We start from the raw sequence: 27,595 nt of genomic DNA, 5'->3' as shown, positions 1-27,595 counted from the left end.
GGACTGGTTTCGTGGAAGACTATTTTTCCATGGACCGGGGTGGGGGGATGGTTTCAGGATGATTCAAGCACATTAGAATTATTGTGCACTTTACTATTATTACATTGTAATATACAATGAAATAATTATATAACTCACCATAATGTAGAATCAGTGGGAGCCCTGAGCTTGTTTTCCTGCAACTAGATGGTCCCATTTGGAGACGATGGGAGACAGTGATGGATCATCAATCATTAGCTTCTCATAAGGGGCATGCAACTTAGATTCCTCACATACACAGTTCATGATAGGGTTTGAGCACCTCTGAGAATCTAATGCCACCACTGATCTGACAGGAGGCAGAGCTCAGTCGGTAATGCGAGTGATGGGGAACGGCTGAAAATACAGATGAAGCTTCACTTGCTGGCCCGCCACTCACCACCTGCTGTGTGGCCCAGATCCTACCAGGTCACAGACCAGGGGTTGGGGATCCCTGTTCTATATTATACATATATCCATACATATTCACATAGACAAACACAATTCCCTGTGGATTTCCCACCTCACAATGTCAGTCCCATTAGGATTTTTTTTCAAATATCCAAAACAGGCAGAGGGTCTCACTTTTACCACTTTGTTCTTAATGTCTAAGCCCTTTTCTAGATATTTCCTTGAGGAAAAATTATTGGATGATAAATGTCTCGGGGAAGGTTTGTAAAACTCTATAGCAACTAATTTAAAAATGAGAAATCGGCTCTGTAATTTACTTAGCTTCTATCCATAATTGGCTGCTGGCTCATTCATTATCATACTTTGTGACTATCTTATATAAAATGCCCCTTTAACGGGCCTTATAAACCTGAGTTCCAACAGAAACAGCAATAACAAAGAGTCAAAATGAAAAGAATGGTTAAGTAAATATCTGGTCAGTAAGGATCACTGAACTCCAAAGCATTTTAATTTTTTTCCCCATAATAAATGCTTAACCTCAATGATTCAGTCATATCCCACTCTCTTGTCAATATTTATACATAGAAATTTATCTTTTAAAACACAAGTTGAGCCCCACACTGTGATTCACATTTTCAGAATGTTTGTTTATTCAGAATATTTTTTAGTAATTGCTGTGGAGTAATCATAAGGACAATCCAGTTGTCCTTGATGTCATTAACCAGCAACACCAAATGTCCAGAGTAACCATGAATTTATAAATTTATTTTAATACTTCCTTAGAGCTGTGTGTGTCTATCTTTGGAGAAACAGGAAAAACTCTAACTCAGCCACCCAGAGGCTGTCTGACAAACAATACCTGGGTATTTGGCAATAATTCATCAACAAATATATTTTTCATTTTTAAATGATTTTTATATAGGCATTGTCATCAAATAATTGCCTGTCAAAGTAAGAAGAATAAAGGTCACTGACTCTTTTTAATCATGAGGACTCTAAAATGCACCTCCTCTCCATTTGATGTCATAGATTAGGTTCTGCATTGTGCAACCATCGGCACAAACATCACCTTAGACATGCAAAAGGGACAAGGTGGGAGACGTCCATTTCAGTTACCTTTGCCCAGGCTTTATTTGTTCTGCAGATAAAAAACTTTGGACTTCTTTACCCAACCAGTCATCTTGCACAAACAGTAAACTCCCTCAAAACTTTCTGTTCCCATGGGACCCTTGAGAAAACAAAATGGAAAAAAAAAAAAAAAAGCATGATTGAAATCTACTTTCTTCGGTCAACATCCTAACATTGAGCAATTTCTTCACATCTTAAAAGGGACTGTCCTGGCGTCAGATTCAGAGTTAGTGAACTCCCTATTGATCAAATAACTGGAACCAGTAGTAACCAGAGTCAGAATTCCGAGATTACAAACACTTGTTCTGTAACCATTTCCCGTTCCTCCCCATAGCATCATGAGGCCCTTATTCATGTTCAATTCACCTTTGGAAAGCAGTGGTTTCTAAATTTTTAGATCACATATGGTAAAAATTTTTGAACATGTCCATCCTATGTATTCTGATTTATAAATTACATATGTATTACTCTATTCTATGCATCAAAAACACATGCACCGAAAAAAATCTAAATTTAAGATGAAATAAAACATTGAAATAAATAGAAGGTTAAATATCTTCTTTCTGCACACCAATGGATCATTTTGGAATCTTCATGAGGTATCGATACCCTAAATCTGAGCCCCCTGCTTTAAGAGATGCAGTGAGCTGTCATTCTCCCAAATCCAATCACCACTTTGGCCTAATCAAAAACCTATTTTCAAGAAAATATCTGCTAGTAGTCATTATCATCTTCTGTGAATAAGGACCCATCATTATAGTGAGGCTTCCAGGAGTATCTGAATTTTAAGTATATGTCTAATTATGAGAAGAAAGCTTTGTTTTGTTTTCATGTGATGTCAGGGATGCCAAAATCATTCAGATATTTGGAGGATTGAAAATGTTTCCTGGTGGCCCTGATCTTGGACAAGTTGGGAAGCTCCTCATCAATGTACATACCTGTGTATACAGTGGCAGCAGCAAACTTAGTAAATACAAATGTTTTAAGCAAACTTAGTAAACAAAAAGGTTTTAAGAACAGCAAATTGGTTAGAAAAGGTAAGGTTAACATGTTGGGTAGGAAATTTTTCTGAGTTGATGAGTTAGATAAAGACTTTCATTAATGCAATTAAAAAACCATTTTTGTCCCAAATAACCAATCACAAGCACTTGCTTAGCTCAAGTACTTACATTTTTCATGAATTTATGAAAATAATTTTCCCAGGGGAAAAGATGAGTAATACTCTAGATTATTTTCATCTTAGTGGATATGAAGTTGAAAATTTTTTTTCAAAGTCTGAATTATCCATCAGACATATGCATTGATCCAATTCACCAGGTAACTGCAAAATAGTCTACTTGACTCTAACTCATGAAAACAAAAGGAAAGTGGAGAGTGGAAAGAGCTGATCAGCTGTTGAGAAGTGTTTCTTATGTATGTATGGGTACATATACTACACATACACATATATATGTACACACATACATGTAAATTTATATGTATAGAGAAGCTCCTGCCATTCAGTTTACCATCTAGTTGGGCAAATTGCGTGCCTATGAATAATTATAAAGTGATATATCAGCAGGAACAAAATAATACAGCATAAAACATATCAAACAAGTATGTGCTGGCAGAAAAAAGAGTGGGATATAATTAAAATCTGATTATTATAAATTTCCAGGGAAAAACGGGGGCAAACATTTTAGAAAAATAAATTGGCACGATGAATGGAAAGAAGTTTAATTTAGCAAATCACACCCTGGGGACACAGGTTTCACTAATGTGAGAAAAGGACCCATACGGATGAAGTATGAGCTATGAAATTAAAGTTAATGGATTGATAAAGGAAAATTGATACAACAAGCCAAATTTTAGTTTTGCTTGAAACATCCAGGTAAGTAAGGCAACATTCATATTGTTGTTGTTGTTGTTTTGCTTAAAATATCCCATAATTTCCTTTTATGCTATGTAAGACAACATAAAGATACCAGCATAAGAAGGCACAACGTAATACTAACCTCATGTCAGGAACTTGACATGTGTGCACAAGAATTGTGCATGCTCTTGGACCTGTTCAAGCTTTGACCTTTGTTTCTGAAATGTCAAGGTATCTCTTGTGTCATCATGAGCCTCCTCCCCCCAGCCCCTCATAGTTCTACCACTGAATGGACATAAACTATGCCAGAAACGATAAGACCTGAGATTTGCTGAACACCACCAATTCTTCTGTCAACATTCCTGTCCTGAAATCTCCTTTTACTTAACAAACCTAGATCACTTTCTGTTTATGGCACAAGAGAGAAGAAAGTGGAGGCAAATAATCAATTACTTCTCTCTAAAAGATAATTCTCAGGAAGGAAACTGATACCACCTGTCTAGTTTATCATGCACTGTCTGGGTTCACCTTTTTCTTTGTCATTGTCACAAGCTGCTCCACCTGCATACCACCCAAACTGCTAACAAGAATGGAAGCTTATCCAGGGCAAAATCTGACTTTTCAATTCCTTTTATATTCTCTGTTATGAGTCAATGAATTCAGTTTCAGCCCCCATGCACATCAGGAACTCAACATGCTTGTTAAGCAAGAGGTGAACACCCCAGTTTTGCTCAGACGGTGTTTTAAAGAATGCATTAAAAAAAGAATTCATGAATGAATCAGCTCATCAAGGTGATCATCAAGTTACGGATCAGATACCCACAAATTTCATTCAGTTTGGTTATTGAAAAAGTCAAAATGACCAAACCACAAATGACCAGAATAGATGTTTTGCACATTTCATAACTAAATAGACTTAACATTGAAAAGTATTGTGCAGCAGTTGATTGTGAAAACTGTCAAGTCAAAGCTAATTAAACTAGATTTTAACCGCCACAAACCAAAGGGGGTGTGCCCGTTTTGTCAACATGTTGTACCAGCACATAGCATAGTGTCTGCCACACAGTGGGTGCTTGTGGCAGCTTCTCATTAAGATGAACACATCAATTCTTTCCCTAGTTGAATACACAAACTATTCCCCTCTTGTGAGACCGAATCTATTTGTCCAACTACTGGATCCTGGGTTCTCCCATGATTGCTTTGTCATACACAAGAGGGAAGAAGTGATCTGCATGACTTGCAAGGCTAGGTTTAAGAATTTTTGCAACTTCCACCTGGATTTCTTAGAATACTTGCTTTGAGGAAGTCTGTCACCAAGAGACCAAAAAGTTTTGCTAACCATGTGGAGAGAGAGAGAGAGAGAGATTCCTGACTAGCCCAATGCCAGACATATGAGTGAAGAAACCTTTAGATGGCTCCAGTCTCAGCTACAATCTGACTACAACCAAATGAGAGACAAGAACTGCCCACTGGAGTCCATCAGTCCCAAGAACCATGAGTGATAGTAATAAATTGTTTCATTAAGTCACTAGATTTAGGGTAGCTTATTACACAGTGATAGATAACTGAAACAGTGTTCAGTGTTTACTGAATAAGTAAATGGATTGATAAAAGAAAGCCACTTAGAATAAAGGGTTCCCAAATGAACCCAGTGAAATCCATTAAATAAATTATTTAGGTGATGTCAACAACAGTAAAGACTATCAGAAAATTGGACAACTCTGTGGGTAATTAAGGCCAAGAGGAAATCTGCTACAGAATAGAGAAAGTAATTTTTTTGAGAGTGGAATTTTCCAAATTCACTAACCATCTTGACCGTATTCATTAGATGATTGCTCAGTGCCCTACTTCCCTTTCCACAAAGTAAACTCACGATTGCATTTCAGCCATGATCCTAGGTACAAAGAAGAAGAAAACACATTAACCAAGAAGGAACATGGGGAACCAGGGAAAGTGGACTTTGGGGAGCCTGATCTTTCTATGAAGACTCTCATTCTTCTCTCTCTTCCTTTAATTTTGTAGAATAGACTTTGGGCTAGGTAACACTGTGTAAAGCAACTAAATATAGCCAGAGATCAGGGTGGGTGGGAATGGAAACAAGAGGCTAAATGTTGGACATTAGCAGCTCTTACCTCATCACATCCCCCATAATTGTGCCATTATGCGCACAGAGCTCTTTAGCTGGATATGGTCACCATTTCATAATGATAAGAAGATCAATTAATGACATGATCCACATCTTTCATTCTTTTGATGGTTGCAAATAAGTCTGAGTCACTCTACCATCATTCTTACCACAGGCACAATTGTTTTTCTTTCTTGTTTCTTTTTCTTTTTTTTTTTTTGGTGAGGAAAATAAACATCAAGAGGATGTATTTAATCTTCCTTGGAGTTTTAACTTTGTGCCTTTTCAGATGAAACCACATCAGGGTCTGGTCCTCTCTTTTCTGAGTATCCATTTCTTATGGTAGAATAAGTCCTTCTTAGTGCACAAACCCACCCTACTTCCTTCTCGATTACAGAATACTCCCCACCTTGCCCCAACATGAATTCACAAACTCCCCATCCCCAAAGAGATTCCAATTTTGTCAGAGCCCAAAGGTTGTGTTCAAAAGAGGTGCTCTTGCAATCACTGGAAGATGGAAGAGGAAAAGACATTTCTCAGTAGCCACAAGTAGGTTTGTAGGCATTGGCAGAAGGCACATGGAATAAAATATAGAAGCGCTTTGACTAACTCTACACAATCAACTTCATGATGCAGTTTAAAACAAAAAAGACATGATTGAAGGTCTCCATGGATCCAATAAACCAACCATCATCAAATCTTTTTTTTTATTTGTCTGTACAAACAGGATCCAGGATCCAGAGTAAGCTCAAGGTCACCTGTTGGGCAAGCAGCCCTTCATGGTCACTCTGAGCAGGCTAGGGAGCAAAATGGCTTAAGCTGGGGCAGAATCTAGGGCAGTCATTAAGGAGAATTATCAGAATCAATGGACAAAGTTCTTAAAATCTAGCTTCAACACATGGGAAAATCTTATTTCCTATTGAATCTATTATCATTTTATTCAAATCAATTCAAAATGATTTATTGTCTGGTATTGTCTGGCACTGGGGATGGAGAATTATAAGATCTGTCCTCAAGGAGCTTTCCAGAATGATGGGTTATGGAGGTATGACACCTGCATTTCCCATAAGAAGGATAAGGACCGTGTGTGCCATGCAGTTTTGTTGAGACTCAGTAAGTACCATCTCTGACCCTAAGCTCCTCCCATATCACAAGGACTGAAAGCCTGGAAACTACATTTCCTAAGCTCTCTTGCCCATGGAGTTCTTGATATAATCTTCCATTGAGAGGTGCTCTTGCAATCACTAGAAAGTGGAAGAGAAAAATACATTTTTCAGTAGCTACAGGCGGGTTTGTTACACAATGGCAGATAGCAGATATGGGGCTATGTGTCAGCTTCTGAGCATCCGTCTGAGAATCATCCACTTCAGTGCTGTAGGCAGCTAAGACCATTGGTGGCAACTCGGATTCCCAGGGATTCCAACACTTCATATTTCCTGGAAGTTGACCTTCACTCCCAGCCCTCCCAATGATTCCATAAAACCTCTAATTCCATACATTGTATTCCTTCCTAATGAACTAAAATACTTAGAGAATATTTGTCAGAATGGGATAGATGTATTTCAGTAATAAATACCCACCGCCCTCCCCCCTGCCCCACCCCAACCCCGAATAGTATAACAAGATAAGGTTATTCTTTGTTCAGGACATAGACTGATTGGCTTCCATCTTGGACCTAAGATTTCTGTGGAAGAGGAAGACAGTACCTAGAGAAAGCACATAAGCCCTCTTCACTGCTAGAATAAAGGTGACACAGTACTTTTCACATTCCATTACAAAAAAAAAAAAAAAAAAAAACTGGTCTCAAGGCCCCAATTAAATTGTAAGGAAGGGTGAGACTATGGTCTTCCTCTGTGCCCAGAGGGAGGAAATGGTATGATGAACACATTGCATCTTATCAGACTTCTATTTTTTAATTAAATCTGATGGTTATATTTGATACTAAATACTGTGTCCTGCCTGTAACAAAATTCTAAAATATGTGGCATAGACTTCATAGTCAAGTAGTGTTTCTAGAAACAGATATAATAGACTGGATGGCTGGAGATTCATATCATGGAGTGGAAAAACACTTGGCAACATTGTTGCCTTTGGTAACCTGAAAGACCACATGACTCTTGAGCTTGTAGGTGAAAAATAACATGTGTTGGTTGCTATTGGCTGCTTTTGGGAACACAGTAAAACAATAAGAGGCTATCAGGAAATAATTAACTGGTTTTTGAGCAAAGATAAAAAGAACAAGCATCTACTTCTAGAGCTCCCTTTTGATATCAACTACAGTATTAGTCAGGGTAAGTAATGCTCACTGCCATAACAAACAATCCCCAAAAGCTCAATGACTTAATATCTAAAGGTTTATTTCTCACTCACAAAAAGTCTAACGTGGATATTCCTCTGAAGAGGGATTCAGGGATCCCGATTTCTTTCATGTTATGGTTCTACATCTTCTGGCATCAGGGTTATCCTGGCATTATCCAGCCAGAAGATGAAGAGAGGGAAAGGAGAGAGAAAGAGGGAAAGGAGAGAGAAAGAGAGAGAGAGAGAGACTGAGAGAGAGAGAGAGAGATTGTCTCTCTGGCTGAGCAATTGCTTCCTAGAAGGAACTCTACACTGTGGAAGGAGAGGAGGATAAATCTTCATGGTCAGCTAGCCGTTTCTGCATTGGACTCTGAAGTTTTCTGTTTCTTTTTTGCTGCCATGTAGTTTATTTTCCCCACTTTAATAATACAGCTTCCTCCCATTCTTTCCAACTTCTCTTCCTTTTTCTTTTGACATGCACTCTCCCTTTCATCATTTATTTGATCTTGCTTTTCTCTTTTATTTTACTGCTAATAATAATTAACCATAGCGTCCTACTCTCTACTCTTGAGTAATTTCTAAGCATGAGGTTGAGAGAAAAAGATGGGGCTGTCGTCTTGTGGGAGGAAGTTACTTTAGCACTTTTTCCTGCAACTCAAATAGCATCTGATTCTGACTGTTAGGAGCGATAGGCATTGGAAGGGAGACGTCAAAACAAATCTATATGGCAAATAAGATATTTGCAAGACTGTTGATGTTTTTTATGCTTCCATGATCCAAGTTCTTCAGTTTTTCAGGTTTCATGCTGGCTTTGGGGTAAAAGTTTCCAGTGTTGAGTTATTTTTTCTTTATTCAGTTATTAATAGGGACCACTCATTACTGCTGGGTGAGAATGGCAAATGTGATTGAAATCATTTTCAACTCTTTAATAACACAATTATAGTATTTGGACAGTTTTCTTTCATTTACACTTGTAACTCCTATCCATTTTTAGTTTGGGGAAAGAAATATACATTTTTTTAAATGTAAGATTTGAGTATTTTATCATATGCAAATGCCACATCCCCCATAAGAAGCAACCAGCACAAGTAACTATTTCTTCCCTACAAGCTACCTTGCTCTACACTTTACTTTTTGGTTTAGGACAGAAGAATAAGGCTTTAGTTCCTACCCTTTCAAACAATTCCCCACGTTGAGTCCAGGATCAGTCTGCTCAGAAATTTGAGTTTTCCAAAATGGAGGTTCTTCAAAAAATTAAAAATAGACCTTCAATATAATCCAGCAATTCCTCTACTAGTATATATCCAAGAAAATAAAATCAGCATCTCAAAGAGATATCTACACTCCCATGTTCATTACAGCATTATTCACAATGACCAGGATATAGAAAAAAACTAATTGCCTATTGACAGATAAATAAATTGTGTGATATTTACACATATATATATACATACACATATATGCATATATATACATATGTGTATATATGCATATGTATGTATACGTATGTGCATATATATGTATGTGTATATTGGAATACTATTTAGCCTTTAAGAGGAAGGAAATCCTGTCATTTATGACAACATAGATTAACTTGGAGGACATTATGTTAAATGAAATAAGCCAAGCACAGAAATAGCAATATTAAATGATCTCACTTATATGGGGAATCTAAAAGAGTTGAATTCATAGAGGCAGAGAGTAGAGTAGCAGTTCTCAGGGACAAAGGGGTAAGGGAAATGGAGAGATGTTGGTCAAAAGATACAAAGTTTCAGTTATGCAGGATAAATAAGTTCTACAGACTTAATGTATAACACTGGGACTGTAGTTTATAATACTGTATTGTATACTTGAAATTTCCTAAGAGAGTAGATCTTAAGTGTTCTCACCACACACAAAAAAGGTAACTACGTGAAGGCATGCATATATTAATTATCTTGATTTTTAAATCAACTCACTATGTATATGTATATCAAAACCTCACACTGTGCATCTTAAAAAGATACAATTTCAATTTTAAAAAATAAATTTGAGTTTTCTAACTTGAATTAAAATCTATGCTGAGCAAGACTCAACCCTCTCGATTCCATTTCATTATTTGGCAAAGGGTCCTAGTAAAGTCACAGCATCCAGCATCTTTCTATTTCTGTGGATTTTTTCCTCTTTTCTGGTGGAATATTGACATGACACTAGAGCCCTGGAAACTTGAGAAGCTTCTAGAAGCACTTTTGAGTATAAGAGCACTGTTTTGTATATTCGGGGCAGCAAAAATAATACCAATACATAATATTCTTTATAATCTTTATATGCTTGCCAGACATTGTGCAAGTATCGTCCCATTTAATCCTCCTAAAGTGTTAAGAGGCAACTATTATTATCATCCTTTTTAAAAATTTTTTTATTATACTTTAAGTTCTGGGATACATGTGCAGAACATGCAGGTTTGTTACATAGGTATACACGCGCCAGGTGGTTTGCTGCACCCATCAACCTGTCATCTACATTAGGTATTTGTCCTAATGCTCTCCCTCTCCTAGACGTCCACGCCCTGACAGGCCCCAGTGTGTGATGTTCCCCTCCCTGTGTCCATGTGTTCTCTTTGTTCAACTCCCATTTATGAGTGAAAACATGGGGTGTTTCGTTTTCTGTTCTTGTGTTAGTTTGCTGAGAATGATATTTTCCAGCTTCATCCATGTCCCTGCAAAGGACTTGAAGTCATCCTTTTTTTACGGCTGCATAGTATTCCATGCTGTGTATGTACCACATTTTCTTTATCCAGGTTTTCATTGATGGGCATTTGGATTGGTTCCAAGTCTTTGTTATTGTGAACAGTGCTGCAAGAAACCTACGTGTGCATGTGTTTTTATAGTAGAATGATTTATAATCCTTCTTATTTTATAGATTAAGAAACTGAGGCTTGGAGAAAGTAAGTCAAGAAGATACAGCTCTTAAATATTGCTTTAAGAACTTCAACTTGACTCTATTTGACTAGAAAGCCTGTAACTTAACCACTCTTATTACCAGTCTATTTCCATAAAAACGACCCAAAGATGATGGGAGTTGGACAAAGTCAATCAGCAGAAAAGAAAAAAAAATTGCAAATTCTTATGGAAATGAATCATAGCAATAATAATTACCAACATTTCTTGAGCACTTAGTATATGCCAGGCACTATTCTAAAGCCTTTGGCTGGACTAACTCATGGAATCCTCACAATGACCCTAAGAGGTAAGTGCTATTATCTTTTTTTTTCTTTCAGATAAAACTGAGGCACAGAGAAATTAAGTTACAGGATCACACAACTAGCCATTTGCAGGATGTAAAGTAATTGAAATAAGAGCATCATGAGCCTATTTGCCACCCATGGAGATAAAAATGGACAAACTGGAAATATAACTATTGTAAGTTCTTCAGCATGGCTTACCTTCTGTGATCTGCTTACATGGTCAGAACCATCCTTAGGTAACAAGCATACAAAGCTCTGGCCCAACCTCTGTCCTCATCTGAATGTAGGAAGCTTTGGATGATGTCTGCGTATCCTCAGAACAGTCTCCTAACCATTCCTCTCTCAACCAGACCCGGAGGCATCCAGTGCCAAGGAGCTCTTCTGTCCTATTGAAAGCAGAGAATGGTTCTCTCTGAAATAACTACAAAGAGCAAGCAAATTTAGTCAGTTTATGCAAAACACAAAATGGCATCTGCCATCTGGAAAAACACACTAAAGCCATGAGCCGTCAAGCCCCTTTCAAGACTTTGGCATGTAAAATCAACATTTTTTTTTTAAGTCTGAAAGGTCCATGTGAACTTCCAGCTTCATTAAATGTAATTCACCCTCCCCACCCCTCCAATTCCTGTTGTTGACATCCACTCACCCATCACACATAGTTCCCCATTTAAAAAAATTAGATAGGTAAGTAGATAGATAGATAGATAGATAGATAGAGTTTTTTACTAAGTGGTGAAAAGGTCTCTGAGAGATGAGCTTACCAACAGAGGATTTTTAAAGAAGATAATAAAGAAATGTCCTTCATAATTACCTTCTTTTTCACGTTCAAAATGGTTTAAACAAATAAACTTGCCTTTGTGTTGCCCTATATATACTTGGAACCTAGTTTGTCACTGACATTCCAGAGGCCCAAGATTGTGAGTTGATGCTGCTGGTGTCTCTGTGATCACAAACTCCTGATCTTGCCTCCATCTGCACTAACCTCAAGGAGTTCAAGACAGATGAGAACAAGAAGGGCTGCTTAGGTTTTGCCTTAGTGCCAGGCTGGGTAAGCAGGGCATCCAGGCAGAAATATGTCCAGCAAACAGGAACAAAAATAAGTTAAGATGCTGTCAATGCTTCGTTAAGAGTTATGTTTAAATGGGTAGGAATTGAGACCTGAAAAGTCACTGATGCAGTGTCAGGGGAAGGCTGATCAAACCAAATGCACTGAGAAGGAACAGAATCACCACTGAGGATGAAGTTATCCATGGTCTTCAAATCAAGGAGGCTGGGGCACAGTCAGAAACAGAACAAGACAAGAACACTGGACCAAAACATAAGAAACAGTAGCTAACGTGCAATAAGGGATTCCCATGGCTAGCTACTTCACATCCATTAGATCATTGAGTGTCACAACAATTATAAGAGGAAAGTACTGTGCATATGAGAAAACTGGAGGCCAGAGAGGTTAGGTCACACTGCTAGAGGAGGTGTTTAGATTTAAATACAGATAGTCTGATTTCAGAGTCTATCCCTGTAACCACCACATATTACTGCCCAGCGTATGTATGTACAGCCCAGACTAGAAAGATATACACCATAGGCTGTTTTCTCCTGGTGATAGAATAACAGGTGACTTTTATTTTAACCAATGTATTACTCTGTATTTCCATATTCTCTATTTTATAATCAGAACTTTTCAAAGGTTACTGGGATAAGAAACTAAAACTTGCTTAATGGAAAAAAGAACCTGAAACTTGATGAATGAAGAAAACTTGGTTTTCTTAGGAGCAGAAAACCATATAAGGCCAGAGGTTTGTGTCAGGATCTGAATAGTACCTAGGATTGGTCCTGGTGCTGTTCAGATCAGAGTCTGCCGCTGTCTTTTTCCATGTCAATCCCATTCCAAGGCCAAGGATGTGTTCCCCAGGTCAGATCATTGGGAGTAGGGGAGGGATTGTGGGGGGCCAGGATGAGGAATGGTTCATTTCTCCAGGGCTGATCTGATCAGAGCATCAGATTCTCCATTTCTTTTCTTAGTCAGCACAATCTATCTATATGTATTTGACCGTGACTGGCTCATTCCATCATCCTCCGCTACAACATTTAGAAGTGCCTGGTGGCACTTGCATCAAAATGACTGGTCTTTTGATCAATTTCTTTCCCTTTCAGATTTAGGGAGATGTACTGAAGTCTTCCAGAAGTCAGTATGCTGCTCTAATAGAAACAGATATGAGCTTGGAATCCACCAGACCTCACTTAAAACCTTAGCTCTGCCGCTTATCAGCTGTGTGACCGTGGACAATTTATTTAACCTCTTTGGTCCTCAGTTTCCTCATCTGTAAAATGCAAGATGCTTGGAGGACTGGATTGGCACTATAAATTGTTCTTGTTGTTATTATTATTGTCAGCAACAGTAATAACATTAGATACTATCCCCCATGAGTTGCAGCAGAAGACCCATTCCTGCCACTCCTGGAAGGTTGCCAAGTTGCTGCAGAACTGATGTGACAATGGACTCCAATATATTATTGAAGTGACATTCTCCAACTCCAGGGCCCGAGGAGCTTGCTGCTATCACAGAAGCTCCTTTAGGCCAGTCTTTTGGGTGTCACTTACACCAGTTTGGAAGTAATCTGCTTGCTCGCCCTTCCAGCAAAGGATGTCATGATCAGCTAATGGAAAGTGACAAGAAGGGATATAATGAATGAGAGGGAGTTAAAGTTTGGGATAAAAAAAGAGCCTTGTTCTTTTGGGGAATGCACAATGCTAAGCATACCATGTTAAATCGTGCGTGTCAAATAATGGACTAATTAAGAATCTTCATCCATTTTTTTCACATCTCATTTTTGTTGTCCTTTCAAAGATGTATTTTCAAATTAGCTCTTAGCTCTTTAAATAAGTACCAACAGGAAATAAAAAGACACCTTGTCTATCAGAGAAGCAAATGATAAACTGAAAAGAAAATACATGGGAAAGAAGATGGAGGTTTTGTGGGAAATGCTGAGAAGTTTTTATCATCATAGCAGCAACTTCTTGAATAATGGAATTTAATAACATATAATAAACTATGATCCAGGAGAACTCTAATTCAATCCCACTAATTGTTTGAGCCAGTGAAAGGAAGGCAAAGTTTACCGTGCCAACATGCTGCTAATGCCACTGAACACCGCAGGGAACAGACAATTGTTCCCAGCTGCCTACCTCCTCACACAGAGGGGGCACATGGTCCCTGCCCCAAACACCGAGCTGAATCTCCAACTTTCAGTGACAATCCTAGTTCTAGGACTTTAAAGTCATAAAAATGTAATTTTTGCAATCAACAAACTATTGTATTAAGCAGAGAATGGAGGGGTAGCTAGATACAAAGCCCCCAATTAGATTATAAAGAATAATAACCAATATGCTTTCATGCTAATGCCAAAAAGTACAAAAACCTATTATAAATTTAATTGAGCACATGATCATAAGCGCTGTTTTTCTACTTACACAGTTTTGCTGTATTAAGGTAGACTCCAAATAAAGAAACACTTTTTTTCATTGTTATTGAAAAGGGTGCTTTTTTTTCTTTTCACTTTGGATCATTTGGCCAATGTCAAAAAATGGGAAGATATAATTAAGAAAAAAATTATTTTTTCCTGTGTTTATTCCGTTTATATTTAAGTATAAAAATTAAGAAAAGGAATTGAGGCAATTATTTGGATAATTCAGGTCTCTGCTAAAAGAGGAGGTTTCTAATGAAAATATATTATTTTTGCCTGAATTATTCAGATAATGCCCTTAGTTTTCTACTTTATTTTATATGTGTGGGTTTGCCTATTGACAAAAAAAATCCTTTGTAATAATCTTAAATGATTCTTTAGGTTTTTATGACAATTAAATATATAGGGGTTTTGGTACATAAATCTTATATACCTCAGGAATAAACCATCTAAAATTCTACAGAACATTTTGCAAAGCAGCTATTTAAATTACTAAACCAAAATAACAACAACAACAACAAAAAACAACCAAGAATAAGTATTAACTTTTCTCTCCCAAAAGGGTTCATGAAACCTTAATGATTACATTTGGCGGTAGAAGGAGGAGTGAAATACCTTTGTAAACTGATAGTCTAAAAACAGGAAAATTAGTATTGTGGCACGGCTATGAGCAGCTAATAAAGAGAACATGGTTAAAAGAGATTAAGGTTCAAATTAAGGTCAGAAAAGAGACTGATTGAGGAAAACTGCCATGTTCCATTGCATGGCAGTTTAAGTGAGACAGTTTCCCCCTGAATCAGCCTTAGGTTGAAAAATTACACTGTTGGGGTTAATAAAGAGGCCGGGCATTTGTTTGGACTGAGACTTCAATTAAAATGTTATTTGGGGTAGCCAGAGCTAATGTCTTGCTTAGAGGTAAACTGAACTGCCTTTTAAGAGGATGGAAAAAAAAGAAGATGAAGAAGAATAAAAAAGACCACCTAATCTGTCAAAGACCCTGAATAACTGGCAGAAAGAATTGTGTTTGCTGGACCTGTGCCCAACTCAGCAGTGAGCATTCTTAAAGGTTTTGTGACATCATCCGAGGCAGCTGAGGTTTTCTGGGTTTTTGATTGTTGCACTGGGTGAAGAATCTAGTGTTCAGCTGAGCCTTTTTGAGACAAAGAAAAAAATCTGTTTGGTATAATATGCCAAGTTTGGGCTTTTTTTTTTTAATGCTGCAAAAGGGGTGGGACCAAGAATTCTGGGTCTTAGTCTCATGACTCCTCTCCAAAGACAAAAATTGATGGATACAGTTAATTGAATTTCTCAGTCCATACCAATTTGCCCACAGTTAGACAAAACCCACCAAAGTTTGCTTTCATTTCACTTCTTTAGGGTGAAATAAGTTCCTCTTCCCCTACATTCACTCCTATATTCCATAGAGATTCATTCAGCATGTTTACTCTGGCCAGCATCAAACATATTTTGGTCAACAAAACACACACATTTCCCAAATTTTATAGGGCTTATACTTTGAGGAAAGGAGGAGCAGCTGATAAGTCATATATATATTTACAAACTGCTAACATTAAAAGAAACAACGTGGTGATGGAGATAGATTCCAGTTCTTTCAGTATTTTTCTTAACCAGTCCCATGAGCAGCAACGTGAAGACCTCATTACAACGGCATGGGGTGGCTAAGGCAACTGGTTAATGGCAGATACAAAATATGTGATTTTCTGTTGGGGAGTTGAATTTGGGATCTGGTCACAGAGATAAAGAGATTCACAGAAAGAGAGGTGGGACAGCCCCAAATAGCGTGGATAAGAATGAAAATTAACTTAAGAATATGGACGTGATTGGCATTTTTTTGTCCAAAGAGTGATACAACAGAGCAATGGACTGATAGCTATAGAAGTGCCGAACCAGAAAAGGTCTCTGGGCTAGGGAAAGAGACTATCTCATTGAAGAAGCAGGACCAGATAACAGCACACAGAGGGGTGCTAGGGTCCGGAGAAGAGGATAGGAACCATTCTTGTCCCTTGTTTCCCTCATGCTGTTCAGTTTTTTAACAAAGTCTAGAAAATGAACACCGTTTGGCTTGATCTCCATTCCAGTTGGCCCCAAGTCCAGTTTTTTATTCAACTAAAGAAGATGTTTATGAAAGCATAAGTCCCCTTCTCCCAATTTCACCAAAATTAAAAAAAAAATAAATTTGCTAATCAAGGTCACTTAATCTTCAGAATATTCTTAAAGAAAATAAACTAGGTTGAAAGAACAGTGGCAGGCAGTGCCTTAAGCTACTCTGGAGGCTGAGGCAGGAGAATCACTTGAACCCGGGAGACGGAGGTTGCAGTAAGCCGAGACCATGCCACTGCACTCCAGCCTGGGTGACAGAGGAAGACAAGACTCCATCTAAAAAAAAAAAAAAAAAAAAAAAAAAAAGACCACTCCACACAGAGCACACAGAGCATAATGCAAAACGGGAACGATAACACTTTGAAAACAAAATGCCAATAATGAGATCATTGCAAAGGGAACAGGGAACCAGCAAGCTGAGAAGTAACACGACGTCCACGACTGCTACGTCTGTCCAAGTGGTGGCAAAATCTGCCAGGTCCAGATTGACTTCATTAGTCATTTAGAAGCACATAGATCACAGAAAAAATTCGCCTCCTCCTCACTGAGAAATAATTGATCATCAGTATAAATAGAAAGGAATTAGAACACCAATTCTTCAAAGCATAAATATTTCATTCACCAACCAGTTGTGATTTTGCCCATGGCAATTAAGAAAATATGCAATATTACCACTGGACAGGTGTGAATGCAATCAACTTTAGCAGAGAATCGAGGTGGATAATTCATATTAGATACAGAATTAATGCACAGACTACATTTTCCCAGATGTAATTAAGGAACTTGGGGAGAAAGAAGCCCAATTATATAACCCAGTTAGCCCTATTCACAGCTCTTTTACTCCTTAAGGTCTACTGGTACCAATGTGATTCTCACTCAGCAAATATTTGTCAGGCACTTTCTAGATACAGGGCACCGTGCTAGGTAATGGGAATTCTACACAGAACAACCTTCTCTCTTAACATCCTCAACTCATCTTCAGTCCTCTCTGTGCCCTTACCCAGCTTGGCTTTTCTCCAAAGTATTTGACTACCTAACATCATATCATATCTGTATTTGTTTTTTTTTCATTGCATCACTTACTAAAATACTAGCTCCATGAAGCAGAGACTTTGACTGTCTTCCTGTGTGGTGTACCCAACATTTAGACCACATTAAGAGCTCAAAGAATGCTGTTGAATAAATAAGGCCTATGTCCAAAGAGACTATCCATTTCCGTTAGGAAAAGCCGAATAAAATAAAACTAGAGTTATGAGCATGTATAATTAGGGTTTCTAACCTAGGAAATGAGGGAGGTCTTTCCTGAACAAATGGCTTTTAAGTTGGACCCTGAATAATGAGGAAGAGCTTGTCTGGAGAGGGGGTTAGGAGGCCTTTCAAGGAGAGGCACCAGCGTGTATAATGGTATTCCTGGGGTTGAAATAAAGGGGAAAAGACCAGTGATGTGGAATCATGCTGAGGAAAGGGGGAGTCAAGAGATGAGGCAGAAGCCACGGACAAGAGCCAGATTATCCAAAATCTTGTAGGACATGTTCAAAATTGTAGACTTATTCCAAGAGCAATATGGAGAGTTTTAAGCAGTGACGTGACCAAAGTTCTTAATTCATGAATCTCTCTGACAAGCACAAAAGGAAGCCTTTTCATGTGAGCATTCTGAAATTGGGCATGAGAAGCTGCTGGAATATTTCAGAACATAGAGAGGTAGAAAAACTTAACCATATTTATTGAGTATCAGCCAGAAGCACCTGATTATAATAGGCAATGTGGAGAGGGTGGTGACCACAAAAATTTGGCAACCTTTGCTCCTGAAAAGAACGTAGCCTAGCCAGCCCACTACCAAAAGGCAATACACACCCATGGGAAAGTTAGAGGAAACTGAGAAACCACAGATGAACTGACTCACTGTCTTTCCTGACTGCCTGAAGGCCACAAAAGGGCCTTCCTAGTGTGGCAGGACAACACTTTGCTGCCTCTGCCTCCACCAGGCCTCCCCTGGTTTTCTGAATTCCAGCAGCAAGAGGCCACCCCAGGCCCCCCAAACATGGGACAGATATCCCCCATGCCGTTGCACGAGCTGCCTGTCACTCTATCCCTCTTTATGCTCATGGTTGGTCTCCTGCCCAGGACCTAGCATGAGAACATGACACGTGCCAGGTGCCCAAAAAGTATTTGTTGAATAAATCTTAGGGATTGAGCTAAAATGTCACCCTTATTCCACCTTTCTAGTGCACACTTCCTGAGTGCCTGCTTTGTGCCAAGCACCGTGTTGAGGCCTTTCCATGCATTCTCATCTCATCTTCACAATAATCTCATAAGGCAGATATTGTTACTATCCCCCACGTACAGACAAGACAAGCAAACTAAGGCTCAGAGAGGTACAGAGGCTTGCTTAAGAGTTCTCTTACCTTGCAACAGGCACATAAACCCACTTCTGCTCCTCTCCTAAGCCCCCAGTGTGACTAATTACTTGCTTATGTTCACCTCCTTCCTGAAGGCTTCACTGATACTCCAAACTACCATGAAGACAAGCCTCAGGACTCCTAAAGTATTTTGTGTCAATGTGTGTCCATAGCCATCCTACTGAATTTCTTCCTGGCACTGTTAGTGTCTCTGGTGGGTCTTGGTATCATCAGTGTTGAGTACAGTATTTGGCACTTGGTAGAAGTGTAAATTAATATTTTTCAAAGAATAAGTGAATAAAGAAATCAGCTCAAGGCAATCTAATATAAACTCTAAATGTGCCCTTTAAGAAAACTAATAAAGAAAACATTTTTTTTTAGACAGTCTCCCTCTACGGCCTAGGCTGGAGTGCAGTGGCTGGAGTGCAGTGGCGTGATCTCAGCTCACTGCAACCTCTGCCTCCCAAGTTCAAGCAATTCTCCTGCTTCAGCCTCCTGAGTAGCTGGGACTATAGGTGTGCGCCACTACGCCAGGCTAATTTTTTTTTGTATTTTTAGTAGAGACAGGGTTTTACCATGTTCCCAGGCTGGTCTCGAACTCCTGGCCTCAAGTGACCCACCCACCTCAGCCTCCCAAAGTGCTATAATAATTACATATTATAGAAGAAAACATTACAAGATTACATATATGAAGAAAACATATTATACATGAATCCAACAGATAGAGTATGATCACGCAAATTAACAAGAATTCTACAGTCCTTATCCTTTCCCTTATCTCCACCCATTACAGTGTTCCTTTACAGAATGGTTTCTCTGGTAAATTGAATATTTGTTTTATTTTCAAAATTAAAGATGCCAATATTATACCGTTGCATAAAGAGAGAAAAGGGAATCATGAAGACATTTATAAAACTATTCATGAGTCATGGGTCTATGCGCAAGCCTAGAGGACATGCAGTTGCGGAGCATGTAGGAAAGAAACTGCTCAATGCCAACTGTTCTCCTAAGAAGAATATGAGAGGTAATGCTTTTTAAACTTGAAATACACTTCTCAGGAATATGTAACACAGACATACAAAAGGTGAAATACTACAAACTAACCACTCTACAGAAATTGTCATCTCCCAGATGAGATTACTACACTAGACACAACATGTTTATTGGCTCACAAAAGACATGTCACCTAACAATTCACAGTAGGGAGTCTGGGGAAAATAACTCACCCATTGTGAAGTCAATGTTTAAATCAATATCCCTTGGGGAGAAAAATATTGCTCATTGATAGAGATTGATTTTTCTTTTCCTTAAGAAAATTCCCGAGAGGTAAACAACATTCTTCTTTTCATAGTGAATGTAACTAAAGAAGGCAATGTCAAGGTCTACATTTTCCTAGCCTCATTAGCATGATACTCAAAAATCATGAGTGTAATTATACATGCCTTTTGACCTACTGAAAAATAGATACCAGTTCCATTTTTTTAAATTTCATTTTAATATCCAAGCAACGGGACTTCAAAGACAGCTTGATGTATGTTCTCTGCTTTACTAAACAGCACTATTATAAGTGAGATACTTTTTGGTACTTTAAAACAATTTTTAAAATTATATATAAACTAAAAAACTGGATCTTATATTTTTTAACCTATCAATTTTGAAAATGTTCTTACTGCCTTCCCCGTAGTTTTCCACTCCCGTTTTTACCCCTAAACAATTAAAAAGCATACAGAAGCCTTGGATCTTACATTTTCCAAAGGCCTTCACAAAAGCAAGATGTTTTCATGGGCAAATGGAAAAGAAGGCTGAATGAATTCATTTTATATTTAGCATGTTGGTTCAGACTGGTGAATATTTAGATTTATTTACAAGGCTACAGTAGATTATAGTGTTCAATACATAGACTGTCTTCTTAGGCCACATGGGTGACCAAAAGAAAGCTTGCCTTCTACCCTTTGAAACTCAAAAGTTGCATAAGAAAGGACAGATGGATGATTTGGGGAAAAAAGAAATGTCATTCAATTAATGTTTGTTGAAAAGGGTGTCACAGATCATTGGCAGAATTTCCACTCACTGGCAACTCCTCGAAGCAGCCAAAGATTAATTGAGTACCCAGACTACTGGGTTCTATGAGGAGAGGAGAACAATAGTGTGTTGGTGATTATAGAGGCTGAGATGTGGAACCAACAGAAGTATAGCTGAATGAACCATCTTCCACATGCAGGAAGAGTGACCCCACAGCCAAACGATCTTTGTTCTTTATTCCTGTGATAGAGATGGATTCATATCATACCATACTCTTGTATTTTATTTCTCTTTCTAAAAGAATGCCTTTTTCAAGTGATTTAAACATAAGATTAGGAGCAAAGTTCATTGATTGGCTTAGGGTCATGACCTACAACTTGACCTTAGGAAACACTTAAACCACACTGATTATACAGATTTTTCTCATTTAATGGTATAATATCTATAACTACATGCATCTGGTAACATACTAAATGCTGTCTAGAACAACAAAGCAAAGCAAACCAAAAGCCCACAATTTAAATTTTTTAAAAAATATAAGATCTAAGCCCACCTTCGTAAACATTTGCTTCTGTGAGATGTTAAAAAAAAAAGAAAAGAAAAGAAAAAGAAAAAAGAACCACCAGAAGTACCAAAATCAAATATTTATTAGTCTTTTAATTTTCTACTTATTTGAAATTCAAAAATAATTTTCATGCTTTGATAGGAATGTGGGGTTGTTTATCATTTCAAAAGCACTTCTCCTTTTATCACAAATCGAAGAAGAACTAACATTGAGAAACAAGGAACCAGAATATTTAGAGATACTGGGAATAAACTACAAACTAACATGGGCAAGGGAGAGAAAATATGATCCTCTCAGAAGAATAATGTAGCAACAATCAGAGCACATCTGGGATTTGATTCAAACCAACCTGGAACCAGATTGGATCTCCAAGCTGTTCTGTGTATACACACACACACACACACACACACACACACACACGCGCGCGCGCGCGCGCACACGCGCACGTGCTGAGATTTCCAAAAGTGAAATTTCCATAAGTTATCTTAGAGAATTAACCCCAGAAAGGACTTCACTGGCAGGCACAGGCATAGCTTTACTCCTTTTGTGATGACCCATGAGTGGGGTCTATGGCAGTCTGAATAGATGGGCCTTTCTGTCGAAAGATTCTGCCTAATCCTTCCCACCAAAGCAGGGTTCTAAAGGTGTCAGCAGGATTTGGCTGACTGGATCGTTAATGGAGCTATGGTTAATTATTGACTGATTAGGGATTTACCTTATCTTTCCGTCAGGAGCTGGCTCAAGACTTAACGGTAAGCAATTTAGAGCCAGGGTGAACCTACACGCACGCCTTTTTCTTCTTTTCCTTTGGGTCACTTTAGCTTGCCCCTCCCCATAATTCACATTCAGGGCAGAATGGCCAGTCCTTACAAGGCGTGGGAGTCCTCAAGAGCACCGAAATTGAGAGGGGCCAGGTCCACGTGACAAGTGTCCAGAGACAGAGGCTTAGAGAAATGTGCCTTTTGCAAAACAGTGTTTATATGTAAAGGTTTTCCAGTTAAGTCCCTGGGAGAAAAAAAAAAAAAAAAAAGCACTTGCTTTTTGTTTCTAAAAGGTCTGGTGATGCCCATGGGTGAGAATCCACCCCTCACTCTCCAAGGCCCCTTGGCAAAGCCAGAGAATGAGTACAGGCAGCTCAGGCCCAGCTGCCCCAGATAAGAGGTGGCCCGTGTTAATGCACAGGCTTCCTCTGCACCTCAGCAGGGCCTTCCTTTTCTAAACAGTCTCCCTTTAATGTTGGCGAATGTTGTTTTTCCATTGACTCAACATCTCGCCTGGTGGTAAGCCAGTGGGGAAAGTTGCAGCGGGGGAGGGGGAAAGTGGGAGAGAATGATGCCAAAGCAAAAGAGCGGGACGGTCAGCCAGGTTTCCAAACAAGCTAGACACCTGCTTTGGAAAGACAGTGACCAAGCCTAGACTTCTGGCTTCCTCTTCACTTTGATCAGCCTTTTGTTCCCTGCAGGTCTGTGATGGGCTCCCTGCCCCTCCCCTCATCACTGCCCCCTTCACCGGGAGCTACTTCAACTTGGAAACCATCAAAAATTCATAACTTCTCTATGAATGTAACTGTCTTATCTGAAGAAAAGGGAAAACAGTTATTGGAATGCATGAAAGAAGAGAAAGGAATTCTAAGGAAGAGAAGATGGAAGGAAAATAAGTGGGAAGAGGAAAATTGGAGAGAAAAATAAAGAAAGGGTAAAAGAGAATAGAAGAATAGAAATTAAAGGCAAAAAGAAAAGAATAAAAGGATGGAACAAAAAATAAAGAAAAGGAAGGAGGGCAAAGGAGAAGGACTGCAGAAAAGTGAAGTCCAAAAAGGGAGCTTTTCTCCCAGCAGCTCAGTTTCTGAAGCCACAGGACCGTCCTGGGGCTGAGGATGAAGAATAAGGGCTTCTCTGGGCAACCCCAGGTCAAGGGGCATTTTCAAAACCAAATCTTGATTAGAGCCTGCTAAATGTTTTGACTTGAAGGAGACACTGAGGATTATAAAGCAAAATAGAGCAGCATGAGTAAGAAAGAAACAGGAAAAGAAAGAAAATTTTTTTACAAAAACTCATGGGGACACAAAGGGAATGATAGAAAACACTTCTGAATCAGCTAGTCATCTACTAACAAGCTGTAAAGATCTCCAATGACAAGTTGTCACATTAGTTTAGTGAAACTGAAGCAGTACTTATCCCCTTTCCTGTGCTTAATCTCTCCCTGCGTGCCACAAAAACATGCTACCACGTTTAATAGGATTAGTTTCGTTCACTTTCTCCCCCCACCCCTTTTATTTTTTACAATTCTATTTTCAGCAATACAGGGATCCTTGAATTCATCGACTTCCTGTGGTGCACAGCAAAACCTGGCATGCATGGTTTTTACTCTTTAAATACTTTATTTTGAATGTGAAAAATGTAATTTATTTCCTATCTTCCCCCCCAATAGCCATAGCTTGGGGGGGTGGGGGCAGGTGTTATGGTAAAAGGGTCAAGAAAAACAGTGTTATGGAAAAGGGCTGACACAGCCCAATCCCTGCAGAAGCTACGTGCCCTAAGCGAAATTGCTCTAGCTCAGACTGCAGGCAGACCTGGATTCCAATTCTGGCTGTGCCACTTACTGGCCTTGCGGCCTTGAGCAAGTGGTGAAGCCTTCCCCAGTCTCAGTTCCCTCATTCAAACATGGGGATAATTCGTCTCTTGGCTGTTGGGAGAATTACACATACTATACTTTATTTCCTTACTTCCAAAATTCACTTTTTCTCATTGCTTATGTTCCTGAAATCAATGTCTCACAATCCATTGTGCATTTAAGATCCTCATATTTTCCTTTTCTCCTAAAGGCCATCTTTAAATGGTATGTCTTATAATCTACGACATTTTGGAATCAAGAAACGGGAATTGTGGGGTGTAAAGCACCTGTCCCAGTCCTGAGGCGTAGCAGCGCTCAGCAAGTGCTGGGAGTATCCATCGCCGCCCATTTTCACTATGCCTGCTGCCTCTTTGCCGCATTCCCACGGAAAAATCACTTTGGAGTAGGAGAGAACAAGGTGTTGACACTTTTGCCCCTCATCCAGATCCTTCTAGACTAGAGTTTCTAATTGAGGTTTCCGAGATCTGCCTAAATCAAACACCGATCATAACTGCCCATACTGAGTCAGAACCAAAATCCTTCGGTCCACTCTGCTCCCTCAAAGGGTCACCAACTGCCATGCTTAGCAGTGTCTTGCAAACAGTAATTATCCGATGAATTGAATTATTCTGTTTTCTTTGAGTCCACTTTGGGTGAAGCACCCCGTCCCTCTCTCCCCAGCACCGCCATCAGAAGATTAGCAATGGAGAGAGAAGGGAATGAACTCGCCTGATGGTGGTGGGAAAAGGACGGTGGGGCAGGGAACAGGGACCCAGAGGAGTGAAAGGAGCAGCAGGGCCTAGGGAGGGGACGGAGGAAGATGGAGCTGGGAGGAAGTAGGAAGCTGGCGTGAGGGGCGCTGTCGAGGCGCTGCAGGGGGGCACACACCGAGGCGCAGCCAGCAACCCCAGTGGACTGAGAGGGCGCCGGGGACCCGCACTGAGAGTCAAGGCGGCCCCGCTTCCCCACCCATAGCGCCCCCGGGAGAGAGTTCGGGACGCAGGGTCCCCGAGGCTGCGGGTCCAAGTCTTTCAGCCAACCCGGGATTAGCGAGCCAGCCGCTTCAAAAGTCTAGGCGAGAGGAAGCCGAGACGCGTCGGCCTTCGCCGGGCTGGAGCAGCTGCCAGATTTAGCCTCTCGCCTCGCCTTTTCTCCGGCCTGCCCCTCCGCCCCTCAAACGACGCTTCCACACGCCACCTCCCCGCCTGTTTCCCGGGCCTCCTCCGGGGAAACTGGAACTCTTCGCCCACCCAACCCCCCTCCACCCACCTCCCCCGCGCCCCCCAGTTCGAAGTTCCCCCAACAGACCCCACCCACACTCTCTCCCCGTAACTCCACTCCCTTGCTCCTCCCCCCCACACACACAGCTACACAATACCCCTGTCCCGCCCATTCACACTCTGCAGACACACTTCCCCCAGCCCTCCCCATCCCATTCTCCCCCAACTCACCCACCAACATCCTTTGCCACTCGGCCTTTGCCCCCTGTCCACCTACAAGTGTAGGGAACAGAGCTGTTTCCACCAGGAGGGTGCTTGGGGAGGAGAAGCCAGGTGTTGCCATCCATTTTTGTACAGCTTGACCCCAAATATGTTTCTCTCTAGTTTTTGGGGGGCGCCCTTTGTTTTTGTCCCCTAGAGTCACGGACTTTTTCCACCTAGGTACAGAGAGAGTAGCTAGAGAGCAGGAACCTTCCACACTTGCCCAAAGACCACAGACACCTGGAGGACAGGCATCTAGGGGTGATGCTTCCTCTTTCCCTCATTCAGAGAGTGCAGTGTCCCCACCCCGACCCCTGGGGTCCATTCACTAAGGGCTGGGCCCACCGACGCCCCACGCTGGTAATCCCTTCTTTACTCCCCCGCCCCCAGGAATCTACGATTACTTTATCTCGAGCCTTTTGAGGGTACCAGCAAAACACCTTTCTCGGCATGTTTAATAAGCTTCCCACAGGCCTCTGCAGTTGAAAAACTGTCAGCCCTCTTGATCTGTTGTCTGCTGCTTCAGCCCATTCCATTTCCTCGGCTTTCTTCCCCCCACTTCTGCAGTCACAGCCGGGCATGGCACCTTCCTGCCTAGCTTCCTTTCCCTTCTCACAGCTGTCTTTGGCTGGCTCTCCCCTAATCACCTTGGGGTATGCTTCTATTCATTGGTTTGAACTTAACTTTATGAAAGGTTATATTTTACTTTACATGGATTTGGGGGAGGTTGTTGAATCAAACATGTAAAAACATATAACATATGATCTACATTTGCTTTTGTTTTACCTAGGAATGTTGTCTTTTTTTTTTTTTTTTTCCTTCTTGTTGTTCCCTTTTGAAGAGAACTTTTTGTCCTGTGGTTTCATTGGTCTGACCAGCGGTTTCTTTAGGAAATGCTTGCCATCTATAAAGCAGGAAAGGTGAAAGGGCCAAAAAAGGTGGGGGTGGGGTGGAGGAGGAAGCGGACTTCAGATTAGTAAATTCCCCCCTTTGCCAGTAGGCCTGATGGACAGTTCTAGGTCCGAGAGCACAGGGCCTAGCTTCCAAATGTGCCAATTCTAATTTATTTTATGGCCTAAAAGGCGGGGGAGGGGAAAGCATGTAAAGGTGACAACTATGCATGAGCTAAAATGTGCAAACACATACATATCCCATGACAATCCAGCTGGCTTCACCAAAATGTTGGGGATAGGAACAGGTCTTTATAAGAATACATGTCAGCTCGAGTGTACACAGCACACATTTGGGAGCAATATACCTTCCAAGTATTGAGCACTAATCGTGCTGAACAAGTTCAGTCATGTAGAAGTCTGTCAATAAATCTATGATTTGGATATTATCCCCACTTCACAGATAAAAAGAACTGAGTCTCAAACAGATTAAGTAACACCGTCAAGGTCACAGAGTCAGTAACAAACCAGCTGAGCAGTAATTAAAGACACAGGGTGACCCCCAGATTCCGAGGTCCTTCTTCTGATTACCTCACTGGGGTGGGCCCAGAAATCTTTATTAAAAAAAAAAAAAACAAAACAAAACACTCCTTCGGTGATTCCAATGATTCATCAGGTCTTCGGAAGCACTACTCCACATCAAACCATCCCGCTATTCCTGTCACCAGCCTTGCCTCCAAGCAGCCTACTCCACGTTGGACAAAACATTTAAAACATATTTAAATAGCAATTTCGAAAAACTATACAGCATATGGATTTTCCTTTTGATCTCAAAATGATGACAAACAGACACTTAGATACTTCATAAAAGAAATATTACCAGAAAAATTATAAAAATCTGGCTTTCAACTTCATCTTGCTCTAATTTAAACAAAATGCAACTTTCCAGTTACACTCTCTCCAAATGCATCCGAACTGG

At 40.0% G+C, this 27,595-nt stretch overlaps 1 long non-coding RNA gene across 1 annotated transcript in view; it reads right to left on the bottom strand.

Annotated features, from left to right (window-relative positions):
- LOC105739749 overlaps positions 1-27,595 on the bottom strand; it is a 180,986-nt gene that overhangs the window by 148,403 nt on the left and 4,988 nt on the right. Inside the window, exon 2 of the long non-coding RNA XR_001115706.2 lies at positions 11,260-11,473. This is a non-coding gene — a long non-coding RNA (uncharacterized LOC105739749). The remainder of the gene's footprint in view (positions 1-11,259; positions 11,474-27,595) is intronic.

This window comes from Nomascus leucogenys, chromosome 5 (assembly GCF_006542625.1).
Source record: "Nomascus leucogenys isolate Asia chromosome 5, Asia_NLE_v1, whole genome shotgun sequence".
Classification (NCBI taxonomy): domain Eukaryota; kingdom Metazoa; phylum Chordata; class Mammalia; order Primates; family Hylobatidae; genus Nomascus; species Nomascus leucogenys.
Note: the sequence above shows the minus strand (reverse complement) of the source record. Positions and strands in the feature narration are given on the sequence as shown.